General features: G+C 29.4%; 1 protein-coding gene across 2 annotated transcripts in view; it reads right to left on the bottom strand.

Annotated features, from left to right (window-relative positions):
• LOC132717808 (muscarinic acetylcholine receptor M2-like) overlaps nt 1-19,026 on the bottom strand; it is a 247,443-nt gene extending 228,417 nt beyond the window's left edge. For both annotated transcript variants that reach the window (XM_060701406.1, XM_060701479.1), the window contains exon 1: nt 18,543-19,026. The gene's annotated coding sequence lies outside the window, so the exon portion shown is untranslated. The remainder of the gene's footprint in view (nt 1-18,542) is intronic.
• Between the last annotated feature and the right edge of the window lie 4,767 nt (nt 19,027-23,793).

Genomic DNA, 23,793 nt, shown 5'->3' with positions numbered 1-23,793 from the left:
TAATATTTATATCCCTTTGATTGATCTGACATCGTTTTATATGATTTTATATTTTTTGCAGGAAGCCAATTATTGACATATTCACTGGATTGAAATCAATCATACTATTAACTAAAATAAATCTCACATAAATTAGCAAATTAAAATCAATAATGGACAAAAATAATAGAATTTCAATAATTGGCATTTTATTTGTTTTTGAAACGGACGGATTTCAGATAATCGTCATTAAAATATTTCTAAGTTTCAGAACAGGGAAATAAAACGCAGTGAAATAAATTGTTCCTTTTCCCCTTTTTGTTATCCTTGCATTAATTAATCTTTTTTTTTTTGACAAGCAAATTAAAAAAGAGTTAACATTGCTATTCGGCTTTATGTTTTGTTACTTTATATTTGGTATATCGAATCAAGTTATAATCCTGTTGCAGTTGTTTATGACACCATAGGAATTCAGTATGTGTAGATATATACTCGTATGTGCAAGCCTGTTTTTAGAAGCATGCTATATATAATATAGTTTTTTCTCTCTTTTTATTGAAATGTTTAACTTAAAACTTAAAATCATATATTTAACTATTTTTAAACTCTTAACCTATAAACACGACACTAATGTATTACAATATTTGATTGCCTTTCGGTTCACACACAAGGGAAATCAAATAGTTACAAATAAGTCGATTACTACTCAGACAAGTCAAAGTTAATTAACACATAATGAAGTATCTTTAGATACATAAACCTCACCGTGTAATCTATCGTTTCCCATGATATTCAACGCCAAATGAAACTACCGAATGGTTCGATACAACGAAAATGTATTTTATCAAAAAAACTGTTTTAACAAATTTTAGAATGTCAAACAAATATACACCGTAAGAAATAGTAAACAATCAGTTATACATTAATAATTTAGGAAACGTTATGAGTTTTGGTCTAATTTGTATTCTTTGATAATTTCAATAATATTTAATACAAAAAATAAACAGATAATCCCCATAAATAATATTTCAGTATACTATGCTATGACATTATTTACGCAATAAATCAGACATTAATATAATTATCAAATGACTTAACACACTTTATGGAATGAATATGCGATTTTGTACGTAGTTTTTGTGTTGCCTGCTACCAAATATCGGCTACATATGGGAATCACTTCTCCGTCACAAGACTTGTCCTGACTACTACTTAACATTTCGGGTGCAATTTCACCCAAACTGTGTTCAAAGGAATATTTGTTCACCTCGTCGGCATTTTCTATTTCAATGATTTTGGTCAGAGTTATTGCCCTTATATAATTGTATTCTAAAAGTTTTTCAGGACTACCTATCTTATACTACTGAGACAATTAAAATGAATGTTACAGGATCGATCGGTACCTCAAGTACTTGCACATACCTAATTATACTGGTTTTCTCGTTGAATGTTTTAAGCTGGGTCATGGCCCTTGTATATAAAGCATTTTGGCCTGTTAATGACTTTGGTGTCTCCTGCTACACAGTAGCTACAACATGCAGCAAAATAGCAGCGACATATGTGGAACAAACTATCAAATCATCATCGACTACAATTGCTTAATTGGCTACCATCCGGCTACGTATGTGATCAGTGATCGTTCTTGTTCTTATAAAATATGTATGCGAAAATGACGTCACGACGTGGGATATAAGAGGTGCTTAATAAAAAAACCCGTAATGGTTCAATTACATAGATTGAAGTCAAGCGCCGTCTTGTGATAAGAATGAATGAAAATTGAAACATATTAACTGCTGTCTTAGCTGACAGGAACACATGCATATAAACAAATAGAAAATATGTTGTTTAGTCATATTTTTTTAATTATTTACTATCGAGAAATTAAAATACGGTTACTCCATTTGAATAAGTTCATGTGTCCATTCAACAAACACAGCACACGTTTTAAAGGGATATTCAGACAAAATAATGACAAAAATATCAAAATGATCTTATATACTCAAATGACGCTAAAATGACATTTCTTAAAGTTCCAGCATGAATTTCTGTTTTAATTCTATATATTTTGGGTTTGAATCGTAGATATATCTATTTATGTTGAACAAAATTTAAACGCCAATAGAATCACCAAATAGTTTTAAAACATGTCATGTGGCTTAAACAAACCCTTGAAGTTACAATAAGAGATATTTTGGACATTGTATGAATGAAACAAGTCTAAGCCATTCATTTGACATGTTCTTTAACGTTTCCAGAGTTCACAGTGACAACTATTTGAAATCCTGGCGCTCTAACCTGACCCACGCGGGTCAAGTTAGGAAACCACCATTTTATTCTTTACATGGAGAAAAGTTTTGTTCCTTTGACTGTGTAATGTATTCATTTTGAGGGCATTTACAGAATACTAAATGAAAAATTAAAAACTAAGAAATGAAAATTTTACCTGTGTCTCCCTTTAATTCTCTTATAACATTGTACGATTGTTTTGTATTAAATTGAATTCCAATAGCCTTATGATCATGACATAATGCATTGCAGATGTTTCCTTGCTCAATGTGTCTCATAAATGGACAAAAATAATCATACACAAAAATCTCATTGTGAATATCCTTTGTAATGTGAGACATATTTTATAGCCACACACAAGGTGTTATTGTTTCCACGTACAATGATCAAAATATAGAGGATATTTGTTTGTTTTGCATGTAAGATTGAAATATAATTTCACTGAGTGAACACCTGATGCAATATTTTCACGAGTGGCGTAGGCATGAGTGAAAATATAATAGCTGGTGTTCACGAATGAAATATATTTCAATCTTATATGTAAAACAAATAAATTTTCTTTTTATTTCATGCGTTTTAAGTGATTTTAAGTAATTTTTGCTGATTTTGCCGCGTATCGTCGCGCATTCACCTTTGTGACGTCATCACATCATGACGTCACATCAACAATTTTGAAATATAGTTCTAGTACATTTCTATCATTTTGTTACATTTTTAACATAATATATGGTGACATCGACTTTCTTTTCCTAAAGAAGCAAAATTTACGCATTATGGCATATATTTCTGCCTGTTATTCCATTCAGTTATGATTTTCTTTTCATCCGCATTCAGATATAGTCCGGCTACAGTGAAAATTATATTTTATAAATTTCACTAGTGGTTTATCAGAATATAATCATCTGATATATTACAATAAAACACTGGAAAGCATGAAATAAAAAGCAATTCTATACACTCTGATATACGTATTTAGAAACATATTCGAATCATTAAACAAGTGAAATTTATAGGAAAGAGAATACTGTTACAGTTTTAAGTTTGTAATGATAATGACAACGTACAAGTATATTTTACAGACTTTATTTTTATGTATTATATTATTGTATTGTATTTTACATGATTTCTAGACTTTATTTTCATGTATTTTATTATTGTATTGTATTATACATGATTTCTTATTTGAAAATGCACAGCTGTTGTGTGTACTATCTATAGCAAGATTAATCTTAGCAACAATGCTTTAAAGATACAGTTCTTGCGCTTTCGTTTTAAAGCTGTATTTTGAAAATACATTACATCGATTAAACTTCTGAAAATAGAGTGTTTATAGCGTACATGTAGATGTATGATATCGGGTTAAGAAGCATATGGAATCAAAGTAAGACATGATTAAACAGATTTTTATACACGTCACCAAAATCATCGCTAACTCTCCTTTTCATTGAAAATGTTTCCAAAATATTACAAACTCTTCCATTAGCAATGCATAGTATGATTTTGGTAATATTTTTGTTGCATTGTAATAAACGTAAGAAAATAATTTGATTAATTTACAATTTATATTCTACTATTTATAAATTAAGAATGTTTCTGAAAATGGAACACAAAAGCCAACTTTTCAAACGCTGAGGTTTTAGGTTTAACTGTTTTAATCTTTAGGAAAATTGTCATCATGTGTCATAACTAAACTGTTTAGTTAACAATTAAGAACTTCTTAGCCAACGCTTTTTTGTAATTCATGTGTATTATTAAACGCTATAAGGTGGTTTAAAGACGTTTATCTTCATCGTTACTTATCATTAACACCAAACTTTTGTGGCGCAAATACAAAGAAACAAGCAAGCAAAGATTGTTGCATCGTTTATGAGAAAAAGCCATTTGTTACTATGCTTGATAAAAGTTGCTATTTCTGACATAAAATAAATTTACTCCTTCTCTTTTGTATGAAATGAAATAAGAAATTTCCAAAAAAATTATTCCAGGACTCTATATATCTTTTTTTCAATTTGTATAATTATGTTTTTTTATTTTATTTTTTTTAAATTTTATTATTCTTGCTATTATTATCATTATTAATATTATTATTATTATTATTGTTATTATTATTATATTTTTTCTTTATTTTTGTAATCAATGAAACAAGTTTCATATTATATGGCATTGAATGCATCGAGTATTTATGCTTAATGCACAGCACGTGTTTAGTTTATATAAAGAAACTCAGTGTTTGTGGGGCTATTATTTAGTTCGGTAACATATGTTTTAGGTATTGCTTTTTGGTTTAAACAAATCAAAGTTAGGTCGACAAAATACATTAAACAAAATGAGATCCTGGTTAATGACTGACTTACAGTATAAATTTTCAATAGTTTAGTCGCTATCAGATTAGCATGTGGATGAAATGTACACAAGAAAATATAAAAAAATAGGTTGAAAGAAATATGGCTAGCATATAAGTGTTATATGAATTGAGTTTAACATCATCAAATGTTTTATCACAAAATAATCGCTGTTTGTGCACACGAAGATACATTTTACGCAATTATCATGAATAAAGAATTGCAAAGCTGGCGGGTAAACAAAGAATAAATGTTTTGCCGACAGATTAATGTAAATACCGACACACATCAAAGAACAGACGTAGATATAATTATGTATTATACCATCAACAGTAGACCTTTGGGAAAATGATTTCAAATTAATTGATTGTTGTTAACCCAAAGCAGACCTTTCGGGGTATATGACGTCAAATTGAATGAAAAGTTTTAATCATAAATAACCGACAGTCTCAGTGTATTAAATGTTAATGTTACAATTGATTTCTAGTTAACACGAAATATGAGTTGCAAGTGTTAGATATAATGTTACGTTTCATAACAGGTACGTCACTTCGGTTCAATCCGAGCAGCTCTTGACAAACGTCTTCCTTTTTAACTAGTTTCCTGCTGGAAAAATTGTACAACAAATTCGCATCATTGTACAACAAATTCGCATCAATTTAAACATATAGTAATGCACTCAAGGAGAAAACGCTACTTGATAATCATGGTTTGTGTTTAAGAGCAGAATTATTGTGTACTCTTATATAAGTGTAGCAAAGTTTCGTAGAGAAGAAAAAGCTAAATATCATTTAATGTTGTAATTATCTATATATTTTAATTACATCGTTGATTGATGATTTTTGTTCAAGGCTTACAAAATAATATTAATATGAAGTGGTGGAGCAGTATTTCTGTGCTAATTAAAGTACTTAAAGTGGATTTTAGAATTGTGCAAGATTGTTTATTTAATTACATTCTAGTTCTCACTATGGAGGGTTATTTATGCCAAAATTACATCTTGCTTTCTTACGTTACATCGTGCTTTCTAACTTGTACATCGTGCTTTTTAACTTGTACATTATGCATTATGACATATACATCTTGCATTCAGACTTTTACATGTTGCTTTCTTACATGCACATTATGCTTTCTGCTGTGTGCGACTTGCTTAATTTTATGTTGATGTCGTTATTTAACGATCAATTATTATTCATTTGTTGATCTGGTATATTAATTTAATAAATTAACCTGCAAGTGTTTGTATTTTGGTCTATTTACTCAGCTTGAATGACGAATGTCATAAGGTAGAATGCGCATAGCCGAAAGCCGAATGCAGCAAGCATAATACAACGCGACATCTGGTGTAATAATATGTGACACCCAAATTATGCTAACAGGTGGCGCTACAGTTATATTCTCGGTAAAGTCCGTATTGCGGTTCGGATTCAGTTTACCAAGTTACGTCCCTTTGTTTAAAATTTCCATTAATTTTGCACTCATGGAGAAAATATACAAAACTATTTAACCAATTTTTATATCTATTAATGAAACTCTGTAGGTCAAATTATATTTCCAGCTGACAATGACAAGTTGCACTTTTCCAAACCAATGGTTTTAGAATTATTTTTTTTTTCATCAACAAAATAATTATAAAATAGAACAGTTGCATGTTCAACATTGTTCAAAGTGCTTGGGCCATAAAAAACTTCTTAATAAAATATTTCATCCTCTTGAAAAGTTCTTAAATTTTGACATGGCTTATTTCCAATACCTGTGACCATCCACAACATTTTTAATGTGTTTTTATTAATAAGGACATTTTCTTGCCTATTTTCAAACTAATTTTGTACACACGTTAGATTTTTTTAAATTCAACTTGTCAAAAAAATGTCTTTTATCACTAAGTTAAAAATATTCCCTAAGATGCTTTATGAATACGGACAGGGTTCTTGTTCACAGTGTCAGCTTAAAACTGAAGGAACTGCTGCCAAAATCAGCTGATTCTGAGAAAAAAAAATAAAAAATGTCAAAACTGTCTAGTCTGTCAGACTAGACAGTTTTGCCTTTTTTTTCTTTTGCAGAGGCACGGGCTACCTCTCTTCATTTGAATTTTTATATCACAGGTACCCTCTCATTTTTATATGGGATATGCACAAAATGAAAGAAATAGTTCAATTCTTACTTTTTACTGTGTCGTGTCCAGAAAGCGAAATATTAAACAATAGTAAACAGAAATATGTCACACCTTGTCAACAACGGTTTAATGGTCTAACAAATGGTTTCGCTCGATACCAACGCAGGTGAGCTTGTGTCGCATAGACAGTAAAAATATCCATATGACATATTTTTAACAAAACAAAAAAAAATTGTAGCACACTACTATCACCCTGAAAGTAACATTTTAATAAAGGCATACATAATCCGGCTAGATCAATATAATAAACTCTCGGGCAGATATAGAACATCAGCCTGGCGACAGATCGAAGAAGATTCATTTTATGCATCACATAATAGAGGGTTAATAATGGTACTTCATTGTACACAGAATAACCATATAGGAGCTTAATGTAGCTAAGCTTATCATTCATAAAACGTAAATATTTTTTATATAGTAAATGTTTTACTCGCAATATTTACGATTCTTCGTGATAGTAATATCTAGAAAAAAATAGTACTACTTAACGTCAACATATTATTTGTTTTGCTTACCAAAATGGAAACTGCATCAAAAGCAACACTTGAGAAAAAAAAACTATTTTCTTTCCCAGTTTCCCTGAGATGAATAATCCTGCAAAAGCTGTTCATTTATATTTACAAGTATAATTATATAAATTCTGCATTTAGATGTGAAGTGGAATGAATCTTTTCAAATAAACACGTGCAAATTCTTTAAATGACAAGAACATGTAAAGTTTCTGACCGTGAAATGCTAAGACTATAAGTAAGCATTTTTTAACTGATATAATTAGAATAATTTCCCGCTGTTGATTCCGTATTTCATTTACAGAGAAATCCCTTAATGATTTCTATCAATCAATCTTATCATATTATTTGTATACATTAAGTATAAACTGACATGTTAATCTCAGGGTAAGGCGTTCCATTCTGACTTCTACATCCCTTAAAGTCTAATTCGATCAATGCAAGAAACTACGGTTGACCTCTGTGTTGCGTTCATTTATACATTTCAACAAAAACATGTACAGAAAACAATCAGTGATTGCGTTTCATATTCCAGGCAAACGTACGAGAACAGGATAACAAATCTAAAAATTTTAATATGATGGAATGTGAAAACAATTTTGTTCATAGCACTTCTAACAGCATTTACCTTTGACTGCTAATAAATATTTATGCAGGAATTAACTATACTTATCGTTGATAATAAAACACCAGGCGTAATTAATTGAACAATTACATTTTGATGAAAGATGTGGCAATATACTTTCAACACTGACTTGAATAGATGTAATTTTGTTTTACCAAAGTTAAATGGACCATACCATTTATAGTATCATGTTTTGTTATTTTCACGTGTAGGATTGACCAATAAAGATAAGCATGAATATAGAGACATGCCGTTTAAGCAATTCATTACTACCTGTGCAACAAATATAGAGGTTAGATTTCAGAAGAAAATGAAGAGCAAAATGCCACTTAGTCAATCAAGAAGTGTTACCCTACATCTAGTCCATTATTTTAAGAAATGATAATCTAAATTACATACTAGGATCTTAAATCGAACTTGCACATAAAATAACAGCACACGGTTGATTCGCCTTGTGAACTAAATAAATACAAATATTATTCATATTCATTGATTGATCTGACATCATTTATGATTTTATATGCTTTGCAGAAAGAAAATGAGTTACATATCACTGGATTGAGATCAATAGATTGTTATCATAGTCATAGCTTTAATAAATCTCACAGGAATAAGCAAATTAAAATCAATTATTTCGAAACATAATGAAATTTCAATAATTTTGCCTTTTTTATTTGTATTTAAAAAGGTATGATTTAAGATATTATCTTTATAATATTTCTAAGATTTAGAGCAGATAAATTAAACCCAGTAAAATACCTTGTTTCTTGTCCCCTTCGTTTGTTATCCTTGCATTATTTAATGTATTCTGACAAGGAAATTAAGATAAGTTACATTGCAACAGTGCATTGTTTTGTTAGTTTATATTTGATAATGCTAAAACTGCATATCGAATCAAGTCCTCATCATTTTTGCAATTGTATATGTCATCATAGGAATTCAGTATGGGTATATAATACTAGTATGTGCATGCGTATTTTCATATGATTTTTTCATAATTATAGTTTTTGTACTTCATTTTATTGAAATATGTAACTTAAAACTTAAAATCATATATTAACCAATTTTTAAACACTTAACCTATAAATACGAGACTAATGTATTATTACAATATTTAAATTAGTGTATTTCGATTAATACACAAGGGAAATCAAACGGTCACTTTTACTCAGGCAAGTCAAAGCTTATTAACACATTGTGAAGTATTTTTTAGATACGTGAACCTAACCGTGTAATCTACATCGTTTTCCATTCTATTCAACGCCAAATGAAACTACCGAAAGGTTCAATACAACGAAAATGTATGTCATTAAATAATAGTTTTAACAAATTTTAGAATGTAAAACAAATGCCCTATACCTTTAGAAATAGTAACAAAACTATCCGTTTATGCATTAATAATTCAGAAAACGTTATAGGTTTTGGTCTAAATTGTATTCTATGATAATGTCAATAATATTTGATACAAAAAATAAGCAGATAATCCCCATAAATAATATTTCAGTATACATTTCTATGATATTATTTACGCAATAAATCTGATATTTATATGCATATCAAATGACTTAACAAATTTAATTAAATTAATATGCGATTTCTATACGTAGTTTTTGTGTTGCCTGCTTCCAAATATCGGCTACATATGGAAATCACTTCACCGTCGTCGTCCGTCCGTCACAAGACTTGTCCGGACTACTTCTTAAAACGTCTGGTCCAATTTCATCCAAACTATACAGGAATGATCAGTACAAAGGCTTACTTGTTCACCTCGTTGGCATTTTCTATTTTAATGATTTTGGTCAGAGTTATTGCCCTTAAATGATTGTATTCCAAAAGTTTTCCAGGACTACATGTCTTATACTCCTGAGGCAATTAAAATGAAAGATACAGGATCAATCGGTACCTCAAGTACTTGCACATACCTAATTACACTGGTTTTCTCGTTGAATGATTTAAGCTGGGTCTTGGCCCATGCATATACGAGTAAAAGCATTTTGGCCTTTGCTGTCTCCTGCTACACAGTAGCTACAGCATGCTGAAAAAAATAGTAGCGACAAATATGGTACAAACTATCATCTCGTCTACGAATATAATTGCTGAATTGGCTACCATCCGGCTACGTATGCGATCAGTGATCGTTCTTGTTCTTATAAATTATTATATGCGAAAATGACGTCACGACGTGGGATATTATAGGTGTTTAATAAAAAAAATCCGTAATGGTTCAATTTCATAGATTGAAGATAAACGTCGTCATGTGTAAAGAATCAATGAAAAGTGAAACATATTAACTGCTGTCGCAGCTGACAGGGAAACATGCATATAAACAAATAAAAAATATGTTGTTTAGTCATATATTTTTAATTGTTTACTATCGAGAAATTAAAATACGGTTACTCCATTTGAATAAAATCATGTGTCCATTCAAGAAACACAGCACACGTTTTAATTCTCTTATAACATTGTACGATTCTTTTGTATAAAATTGAATTCCAATAGCCTTATGATCATGACATAATGCATTGCAGATGTTTCCTTGCTCAATGTGTCTCATAAATGGACAAAAATAATCATACACAAAAATCTCAATGTGAATATCCTTTGTAATGTGAGACATATTTTATAGCCACACACAAGGTGTTGTTATTTCCATGTACAATGATCAAAATAAAGCAATTCTATACACACTGATATACATATTTAAGAACATTTTCGAATCAGGTGAAATGTATAGGAAAGAGAATACTGTTTCAGTTTTAAGTTTTTATTGCTAAATTAAATATCAATATACAAGCATATTTTACAGACTTTATTTTTATGTATTTTATTATTTATGATATTATACATGCTTGTTTTATTTGGTAATTCACAGCTATTGCTTCTACTATCTATAGCAAAATAATCTTTACAATGCTTTAGAAATACGGTTCTAGATTTCATATTCAAAATATACTTAGCAAAACATTACATTGACTAAATTTGTAAAAAGAGAGTGTTTATAGCATACATCTAGGTGTATCATATACGTTTTAGAAACATGTGGCATCAAAGTAAGACAATACTTAAAATATTTATATATGAAACAAAACTGCCAATCAGACAGGCTACATGCATTGCTTACGTGTCGCCGCATATCAATCTAAAAGGTGCATATCCTCTTTCCATGAGACAGCCAAATTGAAATTATTTCCAAAAATGGCATGCCCTTCCGTAATCAATGCAAAGTATAATACTGGCTATATTTTTGTTGCATTTTAATAAACTTAAGAAAATAATTTGATTAAACTATATAATTTTATAAAATTAATAATGTAAAAACAATTTCTGAAAATGGAACACAAAATCAACTTTTCAAACGCAGATGTTTTAATACAGGCAGTACTTTAAATAAACTTTTTTATATCTTAAGACTTTTTTTAATCATGTTTCATAGTTTGGCTGTTTTGTTAACACTTAAGAACTTCTTAGCCAACGCCTTTTTGTAATACATTTGCAATATGAAACGATATCAGGTGGTTGAAAGACGTTTTATCTTCATCGGCACTTATCGCTTAAGTCAAGTTTTTGTGGCGCAAATATCAAGATTTGAAACAGAGAAACAAGCAAACACAGATTGCTGCATCATTTATCAGAAACAGCCATTTGTTCCTATGTTTGATAAAAGTTGCTATTCCCGGCACAAAAAAATAATCGTTTTTTTTTCTTTTTCTTTTTTTTCTAAAGTATATCTTTCTAGGACTTAAATATGCATAATTATATTACATTTTTCATTCACGAATAAAATGTCATGCAAGCATCGATTATTTATGCTAAATGCACACAACATGTGTTTAGATTAGGAAGGAAAAATCGTGGGTCTTTTATTTAGTTGGGTAACATACATGTATGTTTTAGGTATGATCGATATTTGGTTTAAATTAGCTTCGAATCAAATTGAGTTCGACAACCAGTAAAGTATTAAGAAAGGGAGTTCGTGATAAATAATTGACTTGCAGCAAGTAAGAATCAACAATAGTTCAGTCGGTATCAGATCAGCATGACTGTGGTTAAAATTTGAAGAAACAAATAAACAAATAAAAAATAAATAAAGATATATATATAAACAAATAATTACCATAATAGATATAAATTACTCAATGATGCAATTTATCTTACGAAATTTGAAATAACAATAAGAAATATACTGATTTTGTATTTTGCTTTCCGGCATAAACTTCAGTTAATAAATAGGACCAGCTGACAAAGATGCGACTATATAGTACCATACATTAACTACTAGTAATATGTATAATGAACAAGTCTTTAATTTTGTTACATGGAATAATAATTATTCTTAATTTAAATGCGGATGGGGTTCGGGATATGGTTACAATTTTGTTAAACAAAACTGCATAGTGGTTAAACAATTTTAATCATAGGTGAAATTGGCACTATACTGTTAGTTAGGGGTAAAGCAAAATATCAGACGATTTTCAACAGTGTTATCGAATGTTTTCTTTTTTTCAGTTATCCGAAGCAGAGGTTCAAAACATGAAGACAGAGATGCTACAACAGAGGCCCAATCAAGTAATAAATCATCACAATGTTTTGTCATCAAAATATTGATTTGTGCAAACAAAGATAATACTTACACAATTATCAAGAATAACCCATTGCAAAGCTGGCGGGTAAACAAAGAATAAATGTTTTGCCGACAGATTAATGTAAATACTGTCACACATCAAAGAACAGACGTAGATATAATTATGTGTTTTTTGCCATCAACAGTAGACCTTTGGGAAAATGGCTTCAAATTAATTGATTGCAGACCTTTCGAGGAAGATGACGGCAAATTGAATAAAAAGTTTTAATCATAAATAGCCGACATTACCATTATATGAATGTAAATGTAATTGATTTCTAGTTAACACGAAATACACGTGTTTTGGCTTGAAAGTTTATTACCTAACTAACAGTTGTTAGATATGATGGTAACATTTCATAACACGTACGTCAATTCTGTTCAATACAAATGTCTACCCTTTTAACTGTTTTCTTGCTGGAACAATTATACAACAAACTCGTATCAATTTAAACATATAGTTATGCACTACAGGGAAAAAACGCTACTTGATAAGCATAGTTAGCGTTTAAGAGCACACTTACTGTGTACTTTTATATAAGTGAAGCAGATAAACTACGAGAAGAAAATGTTAAATATTATTTAAAGTTGAATTTATGTACATATTTTAATTACATCGTTGATTGTTGATTTCTGTTCAAAGCTTAAAATAAAATATAAAAACGAAAATGTGAAGCAGATTAATTAAGGTACTTAAAGTGGATTTTAGAAATTTGCAAGATTGTTTACCTATATATATTCTAGTCTTCACACAAACAGTCTTTTCATAAGGAGGAAGTATTTCCAAGAGAAGGTATACAAAAATGTTTCCCTTATTTCTACATTCTGTACAAAATTCTCACAGTGACTACGTCACGCTACCCTTAAAGCAATATTCTTATTCAAGCAAAGTTACTGCTAATAATTATCTATTGAGACTTAGCACATAGCATATATACAGTTATATTTTTAATGTAACTAAAAAATAAAGCTTTCTAATATATCTATATATCATATATATTTGCTCTTGGATATGCACGAAATAAAAGAATAATTCGATACAAACTTGTTCAATGTAAAGTGTTAAGAAAGCTAAATATTTAAAAAAAAATACAAAAAAAATACAAAAAGGTATATATCTCATATTTCGTATAATTATAAATAAACTGACACTGTCACTTTGGCCAAAAGATCCAATTTTCTTTTAACGAAAGACAATATATTAATAAGCATTTAATCAAGCAATCAAATGGTTTGTATAACGAACCGCTTTGCTTTAATTTCAGAGTTGTTTTTAAGATTTTGAAAATTTTTCGGTATCAAGATATGACGGGTGAGATAACAGTATAAAAATAGCCTTTCTTTACTCAACGTGTACGAGTAGACTGGCCTGTCTCTATAATAGTAGAATTGATACGTCAGCATCGGTTCAATACCCTTAGAGATGGTTTTGCTTGATACTTACTCAGGCGACTTTTTGGCGTATAGACAGTTTTAAATATTCATAACAACAAAGACTTTTAAAGACCTAATTTTCATCCAAAAAACATTACTTATAGCACACTTTCATCATCTTGAAAGTAACATTTTAATAAAGGCATAAATAATCCGGTTAGATCAATATAATAATCTCTCGGGCAAATATACAATATCAGCCTGCCGACAGATCAAAGAAGATTCATTTTATGCATCACATAACAGAGGGATAATAATGGTACTTCATTGTACAAAGAATAACCTTATAGGAGCTTAATTTAGCTTAGCTTATCATTTATAAACGTAACGATTTTTTTATTCCGTACTTGTTTTACTCGCAATATTTACGATTCTTCATGGTAGTAATATTTAAAAAGACAGTCCTACTAGTACTTAATCCCAAAATATAAGTTGTTTGTCGTACCAAAATGGAAACTGCATCAAAAGCAACACTTGAAAAACATGACTATGTTTATTTACTGAGATGAATGTCCCTGCAAAAGCTATTCCTTTATATTTGTTTCACAAGTATATATGTACACGTGTATTTAGATGGTTATTGGAAAGAATCTTTTAACATGTACACGTGCAAATGCTTTAGTGACGGAAACGTGTAAAGAAAGTGACGGTGAAATGTTAAGATAAGAAGTAAGCAACTTTTAACTGATATAATAAGAATAATTCAGCGATGCTGATTCCGTATTTCATTTACAGAGAAATTCCTTAGTGATTTCTATCAATCAATCTAATTATAATATCGGTATACATTAAGTATTAACTGACATGTTATTCTCAGGGCAAGGTGTTCCATTCTGGCGTCTACATTCCTTCAAGTCTAATTCTATCAAACTGTTATCAGAACGTGAGGAACTAAATTTGACCTCTGTACGGCGTGCATTTATACATTTCCACAAAACATGTACAGAAAACAATCAGTGATTGCGTATCCCATTACAGGCAAACGTACGAGGAAGGATAACAGATATAGGCTTTGAAATATGATGGAATGTGAAAACAATTTTGTTCATAGCACTTCTCACAACAGTTACATTTGACTGCTAATAAATATTTATGCAGGAATTAACAACACTCATCGTAGATAATAAAAAACACCAGGCGTAATTAATTGAATAGTTACATAATGATGAAAGATGTTGTAGTATACATTTAGAAAGTTACTTGAAGATCAATTTCATGCTAGAAATAATTTTGTTTTTACCAAAATGAAATCCATCATATCAGCCAGAGGGGATGGTATCCCACAACTCTTGTTGAAATCGCCACAAAAAGAAACTGATTAAAATGTTATGCTTTACAATTTTTCAAAATATGTGACAAGAACGCTTATAGCAGAACAGAACAGTTCTGATCTGTTAATAGCAAATTTTAATATTTTCATGTCCTGATGTTTTCAAATTTATTTAACAGGCATAAGAATGTTTGATAGGCTGATTTGCAGAATTATTTCTGAATGATTGGCTTTATACATACAAACATGATAACTGAGAAAACAATGCTGTACACATTTTGATGTTTAGGTAATACAATGAAATCTACGTATTGTAAGATTTTAGTTCAAATGTATTTTAAACTTGCAATACATTGTCATTACCATTTTCTACACTACCAAGGTAACATTTGTCAATATCGAAATCAATTTAAACGTTATGTACAATCCGTTTAAAATATAAAATAATATATTTTCAAATCAAGTTTAACACACACATGTTTGAAATTAACATACACGTTTTTTTCCCGTTGGCGCAACTTGTTTACAATATCTTTACTTTCTTTCAACATTTCTTTACGAATGCCTCTTAGGTTTTTAACAAGTATTTTGAATTTAAACTTCTCTCATTTATAAGCGTAATTATTCTAAGTCGTTTCCAGAACTACTTTTAACACGATGGCCATTTGAAACCACTTTCGGTACACCGTCGACACGTTTCGTTTATACAATTATTAATTATTTTCTCATGTGTGAATCAGATTTGTGTTTATAATTATAAGAGCGTATGCCTACATATTAAGTGAATGAAAATTGGAGTGGTATAACTATATTATTCTAATATGGAACAACTCATTGCAGTTTTACATTTTACATTCTCAACAGGCTCAATTAAACCGAGCATGCAACATTTTACAATTTTGCCGTGTTGGGCTTTCTTGAGGGATTCTATTTTTCTCTATTTATATAATCCGGATAGATTCAAATTCCGTCAGGGGCAAGTTGTGGTTTCCTTGAGCAAGAAGATATACAATCATTGCTTAGTACTGGTTGTTCCGAGAATAGATTCCAGACTGTTTCAATAAGCTTATTCCTTCTAACACAGTCGGACTAAAACAAATTCGTTTAAAGGTGAACCTAGGTGAAAACAAATGGCACGCGACGTGTAGAGTGTTACATCATTTTAAAAATCAATGATTGTCTTATGAACTTAAAGTATAACATTTATTTACTGAAATCCTTAGAGATTTATATCACAAATTGATTTGTCCTATAAAAGGTACTTTTTTGAATTTTTTGAATAATATTATAATCTATAATAATCGATCATGATAATTTTCGGATATTAAATGAAAGTACTTCATCTAATGGAGTCTAAGCAAATTATTGCTACCTGTCCAACAAATATGTTGGTAAGATTTTGCAGAAGGAAAGGGAGACAAAATGCCACTTAATCAATCCAGAAATGTTATCCTACACCACATCAAGTCCATAATTTTAAAGAAGGATAACCTAAGTTACGTAGGGTACTTAATCGACCTTACACATAAAATATCAGCACACGAATAAGTCGCCTTGTAAACTTAACAAATGAAAATATTATTAATATCCGTTGATTGGTCTGACATCATTTTATATGATTTTATATGCTTTGCAGAAAGCAAATTAGTGACAAATCATTGGCTCGAGATCAATAGATTGCTAATCATAGCCATTACCTTAATAAATATCACAGTTTATAAGCAAATAGCAATCAATAACTAGTATGTTGAACAGTTATAAAATTTCAATAATTGCCATTATTGTCTGATTTGTGTTTAAAACGGCAGGATTTAAGCTGATTTGTAATGATTTAAGCTTTACAACAGAGCAAATTAAACAGTAAAATACCTTCCCAGCTATTTTACTGTTTAATTTGCTGCATCTGTTATCGAAATTGCATTTTGATATTGTAGTAGACATTGTGATGTCACTGTGATCAAATTTTGTAACATTTTTATCATTGTATTCATTTTTTTTTACTATTTAGTTGTTGTTGTTGTTGTCCGTGCATTATTTAATCTATTTTTTTTTTGAAAAACAAATTAAGATACTTCGAATAATCAGCCAATGCTTTCTTTTTTGTGTGTTTTATTGTTGTAATTTTGTTTTAAATCTGACAAAAAGAGCTGTATTAGCTTTGCACATTTAAACACCATCATAGCAATATACATGGCCGTCCCACTAATGGAAATATTGGAAACGGGAACAATGTCGTCATAAACCTTGATCGGATACTTGATTATTTCTGCACATATGTTTTCGAAGCAGATTTGATTGGCAAAACAGAGACAAAAGTGCTAGTTCCAATGTTTTCGACCATTTCAATCGCTATGTAAACATGTATATTCCATTACACTAATGAATTATATCGGCATCAGCATCCGGCGTGAACAATCATGCTACCCAACAAATGCAATAAAAGTGAAATACTTGATATTTGCGATGTTAATTGATTCATTATAAGCAAGGCTACGATACAGATCCGCTACGATGATATTTGAATATTCTTCGACACCATATATAATATGTAAAAATCAAAGTCTGAGAGTTAAATTAAAAGTTTGGGAGTTTTTATATAAATTCGAACGATTAAATAAAAGATAAAATACCGATTGAGACTACTATGTTTAGAGGCACAATTTTGTAACAAAAACAATACATATCTACATTTAAAACATACATTGAATGTGATCAACATACATGTACATATGAAATATACTTAACTGAGGAGGCTTTTAACATGTCGGGTTTCTAAAGTCATTGTCGATATTTCTTTATATCATTTGATGAAGTAACTCAATAACTTGTATGCGAAATATTTAGATAATTCGTTTGTACCATTTTCTTCCTTCGGAGCAGTTATTTATTTTGCTTTGAACCCAAATCGGGCTAAAATATTGCTTAATATCGATTTTCTTATTGAACATTGAGCATAATTCTTTTTTATATTTTATCATATTTTAGTTCATATGTGTAATATTTTCAAATTTAACGTTTTTATACTTTTTGGCGATATTCACTACTCACGCTCTATTAAAATCATTCCAAATAAACGTTCATAGCATCATATGAAATATGTATCAAAATTGCAAGACTACATAAAAGAACAAATAAGTGAACTATTCTCAATACTGTTTCAAACAATGTGTTAAAATCACTTTAATTTAATGAATGCACACATTACTGAAATTCCATATAAAACACGACAGATTTACTATGAATGAAATTATAATAATATGTGCATGACATTTGATAAAACAAACTGAAACAAAAACTTACCAAGTTATGGCCAGCACGTGTGTATAAATTGTACACTTCTCTTTGCACTAATATTTATGATTATTATATTCCTTCATTTATTGAACAACAACACAGGTTTACTGTTCTGATTTATCGTTTCAAAACCAAAACAAAAGTGCAAAACACATTAAGTGTAAATCCAATAGATCTTTCCAACGAGAAAGTTTCAAACCACGGCATAGTTTATAAAACTCATTTGAAGAATAAAATCAAACACTTTCAAAAGCAAACGCACATGAATAACGGATATTGTCAAATAGAACAATTTGTAAAGAGCAATATTTATAAAAACAGATATATACAATTATTGATGGTTAAGCAGTATTTGCCTTTCAAGTTTGTCCGATGACGGTGAATAGAGGCAAAACTTTTTTCTAATATAACACTATTGATCACCACAACTTTCCAATTGCTGTTCAGGCTATTCCAGGTTTCTAGCGCGTCTCATAGAAATATTGGAAACTCGCTTTCTACAGTGGTAGTTATTATCCATCATAGCGCAGCTGCCGTAACATATTGAAATAGGCAAATGAAGATTGTGAAAAGCAAAGATTAAGATTTATTATATAATTAGCTTGGCTATGAAGCTCATTTGAATTGACCAGGAGATGTTCTAAATTTACGTATTAATAAATAATTTACATAATACAAATTTGTACACGTTAAATATTCGTTGAAGATATATTGTTTTAAATTATGAACTGATCTTGTTCGCTGTAAGAAGAAAAGTTAACACTCTAATGGTTTGTAACGTAAAACGATCATGCATTCATTGGCCTGATATGAATTCTGTCCGAACACCGTTTGGTATAGAAATTGGGAATTGGTTTAAAACTAATTAAATGAAATTGTCAGTCACGTTAAACATCAGTTAATATATCAAACTTTTAATGAATTGTTAATGATGTTCATGCAACTTCTTAGATATTTAACGCTTGACAAATCTACTATTATCTTAAAAATCTGATTTCTATCAAAAGTATATTTTATGAAAGACAATGATGTATGATTGTGCGATATGTTTTGCTATTTTGCACATGTCCTATTCAATGATGTACTTGTGCCTTACACTGATGCTTATTATAACAACAAAAACGTTAAGCAAATAATAATTTTGAAAGGTTAAATATCACTCTTCATTCCCTACAAATAACAATAAGTTTACTTTATTTTCTATAGACTAAGAGAAATTTGACTAGGTATGTAAAAATATCAATGCAATAGGCAATTCATACAATAAATAATTGTCAAATCTAGAGTATTCACTGATCACCAAATCAATTTTAATTTACAAAAATAATACATTCTTAACGGAATATTCACTCATTGTTATCATAAAGTATCAAGTAGCACAACTGACAGCTACATAGAAAATAAACGTTTTGCTGAACAGATCAAAGAACATGTTTACACACGATATAAAATTGTACAGAAAATATGTTAATATGAACCATTTTATGAAGATATCCGGGAGTAATAATGTCAAATGAAGTGAAAAAATGATTTTAACAAATAATTGTACTGATAATTAAATAGTGCCCAATAAACATTTTTTTCTTTTTAATTAAGTGAATTTCATTAGTTTCGTTCACACATTTCCCACGAGGGGCTTTTTTAAATGAGGCAATTGAGTTCGATCAATAAGCACAATTACCATAATAATGGTATGATTCAATGTAACATTTCCAAAATGATAGTTAGACTATACTCTTAGAAAACTGATATCGAATTATGTTGAAATGTATTCATTATCATGTTTCATAAAAATGAATTCTTTGGAAGTATAAAACGTTTAATTGATAGAAAAGATATGCGTACTATCCATGTATAATAATTATAATAATTTTATTGTGAACGCACCAAGAAAAGGCTAGTAAACATAAATGATTTTAACGATTATAATAGCACTATTTCGAAACATTTGTATTAACTATTTATAAGCTCGATAACTATTAACACACTACCTTTTTATATATTTTTACGCAAGTACAGCATATCTGTATGAAATAATTCTATAACAAAATGTAACGATACAAAGCAAATTTGAAGTTTAGTGCATAAAAATGTTAACAATTTTATTAAAAATACATTTTTAAGTTATTCGATTCATAATATTTTTGTCGGTGCTGACAATTTTAAGAACAATAACAATTATATTTATTTATTATATTCAAATTAGATATAACTGCAGATTTTTTGTGTGTTTGTATTTTTGATTGAACGACACTTTTAACACATTTCTGATCACATGACCATTGTATGTAGCGGGCCGAAAACCAGTTTTCATTATGAGTGGATTGTCTTCGTTATGCATTCGGAAGGGAGTTATAATTACAAACAGCGAAACTTTATGCTTTATTTACAAATAAATGTTGTTTTGTTGTATCAGCGGCATTAAAAAAAACATATAAATTTGCAATAAAGAAGACAAACCACTTATTTAATTTTGATATATTCTTTTTATTGAAAATCAATAAATTCATTAATAAAGGTTTTCCTTTAGCTATCCCATGATACGATTTAATTACGATATTCATATTTGCTACTGTATCATAGCATGAAGTTCATGTATTATATGATTCATATCTTTCTGCGATAACAGCTCTCTGGCCTCCTTAATTCCATCCTGTATTGTCCGGTCAAAACACAGTAACGTTGATAAGGCATGATATTCTTATCTGATAGTGTACACTGAACAAATACTTCAATACCCTACTCTTCATGTTAACATTTCATGCGGGTGTATGCAAACACGATAAGAGCTACAGTTCTGATTCTTATCCTATAGACTACAAAAGTCAGAAAAAAGAACGTTTATCTTTAAAAGTATAAAATCGTAATAAATAAATTTTTCTATATGACAGATTATCTAGTGCCAATACGTGAAATTTGAATACAAATACAAACATTTTAGTTTATGTAAACATTGTTTAACATTGTTATATCGTATATTTTATTTTCGACAAAACTGTTCATTTTTAAATTGTGTCTTGAGATTAACTTCTAGAAAAAGTAACAAATGATGCATTAAGGCTAACACAGAGATGTTTTTAATCTTTGTACTAAAAAAGAACATGTAGAGAACTATAAAATACACCGTACCGTGTTTTTGTATTAAATTTTATACAGAAAATAATACTAACTAAAACGTGTTTTTAATGTGCCATACCGTTTTATTTTTATCACTTGTCAGAAAAAGCATTTCTCAGATTAATACCTTTTCAAAATATGACACAATTCAATAAAGACCCCCCTTCAATGTTCTTTGGTGTTAAAATATTTATGATTTCTAGTTAGAATTTTTGAAGCAGATGTTTGACTTCAAACAGAAATACATAAAGTGTAAACATTTATCTCAGATGTTTATGATCTTAGCAACATGGTGTTTTAATGTTTTACAATTTACTATGTTGATGAAATGATTTATTCGCTTAAGCGCTTACTGTTTAATATCACTATCTTTAAAAAACACATACAACATTTTCAAATGTTCACATTCATTTTAAGCACAGCGCAATAAGATTTCTAAGATTAGAAGCTATATGATAAAAATAAATATCAATGATTAAATAAATGGTTGTATTTTATTTTTTGGTTTTGTTTTAAATACCTAAAATATAAAATTACAGAACACAAACATTGTCATCAAGATTTACAAAATTTAAAGACAATGATTTTTTTTCTAAAAATCATTTATGAGTCTTATTATAATAAGAAATGCAAATCGTGTAAAAGCGTGATTAATATGATTATATGTAATTACCATTCCAGCAGTAATTCGCCTCTCCTTTCTTTATTTAGATATCTCAGGATTCAATTTTAAAATTTAATTTTTCCAAAATCACATAAATTAAGCCTGCCAAATATTGTCAAGTATATTTTATTATTACAACTACACTATCATACATCCATATATCACTTTAAATCAAAACAGTTCACTATTTTAAACAAAAAAAAAAGATTATTTTCTTTCTTTATGGAACGGACCGTTTACTATTTATATTAAACATTTTGATTAAATTCAGTAAAAGTACATGTTTTTACATTTTATCAATGCACTTTTCTTGACCTACACATTGCTTCTAAAATACTCGGAAAATGTCTCGTCAACAAAAACAAATCAGACAATCAATAAATCTACAGCACCTGTTCCTTTAAACCTGTAATTTAGTTATCAATCACTTTTATTTCAAATGTGCCCATCAATATCTTACGATAGACTGGAAGTGCACTAATGAGGTGAAAAAAGTGATAAAAGTACATTAACTTTATTAAAGATAAATAAGATATAGTATATCAAACATCACTGAAATACCGATAACTTTCTAGGTACACTTCTCCCTATTCCTACTGTTCAAGCTATGAAATGAACGTGTAGATATATTTTGAAATTTATACAAATTTATAAAATAAAATCTTAGTTATTAGTTAGAACGTATGTATTTCAAAGTATTCGATATGATAAGGTCACATAGATTTCGAAATGCTTATATGATGAAAAAACATACACTGTTGATGAGGCATGATTGTGTGCAATGTCAGCACAAACAATTGCGATGCATTTATATCATTGCTGTACACAGTTTCCTTCACAATGACAACCTTTCATTCAATCAATTAAGAAATAAAACCATCTGGATATCAAAACAATCGCGTCATTTTCAATTCTATTTAGTTACTCGTCGTACGCTTCGTAATGATATAATTACGAATTATGGCCTACTTATATACCTTAAATGTGTGCAAAGGTGAAGTGTTATTTCCATTTCATTTCCTATTTATGAGTTTTGCACCTGTCGTTTGGTCTTACAGCTTATGAAAAAAGAAAATTCAGCATCAGCGTATATAATCAATCACGGAGGGAAATTCAGAATCTGTATAAGTAAGTAAAAAAACAAAAATTTTATTGCAAGAAATATTTCAGAATTGTTTAAAAATAAAATTTGAATTCTTTCTAAAATTAAGCCTAACAAAACAATCGGGGCTTAACGTTTCGACTTCCGCGTTTTCTTTGCTTCTCAAAACATTTTTTGTTTAAGATCCGAGAATCCACACATTTGATTTATTACTTTGAAGCACATAAAAAGCTATGTGTGAATTTTTACAACATTTAAGAACACGTGTTAGCTTTCCTGTTACTGTAGGAAAAGGACATTTCATTTTGTCTTTTGTGACATTGTTTTAAATATTTATATTTTTGTCAACGATATGAATGTACTACTTGAAATTA

This window comes from Ruditapes philippinarum, unplaced genomic scaffold, assembly GCF_026571515.1.
Source record: "Ruditapes philippinarum isolate M1 unplaced genomic scaffold, ASM2657151v2 ctg30_1_1_1_1, whole genome shotgun sequence".
In the NCBI taxonomy this organism is placed as follows: Eukaryota; Metazoa; Mollusca; class Bivalvia; order Venerida; family Veneridae; genus Ruditapes; species Ruditapes philippinarum.
This window is presented reverse-complemented; position numbering and strand designations above follow the sequence as displayed.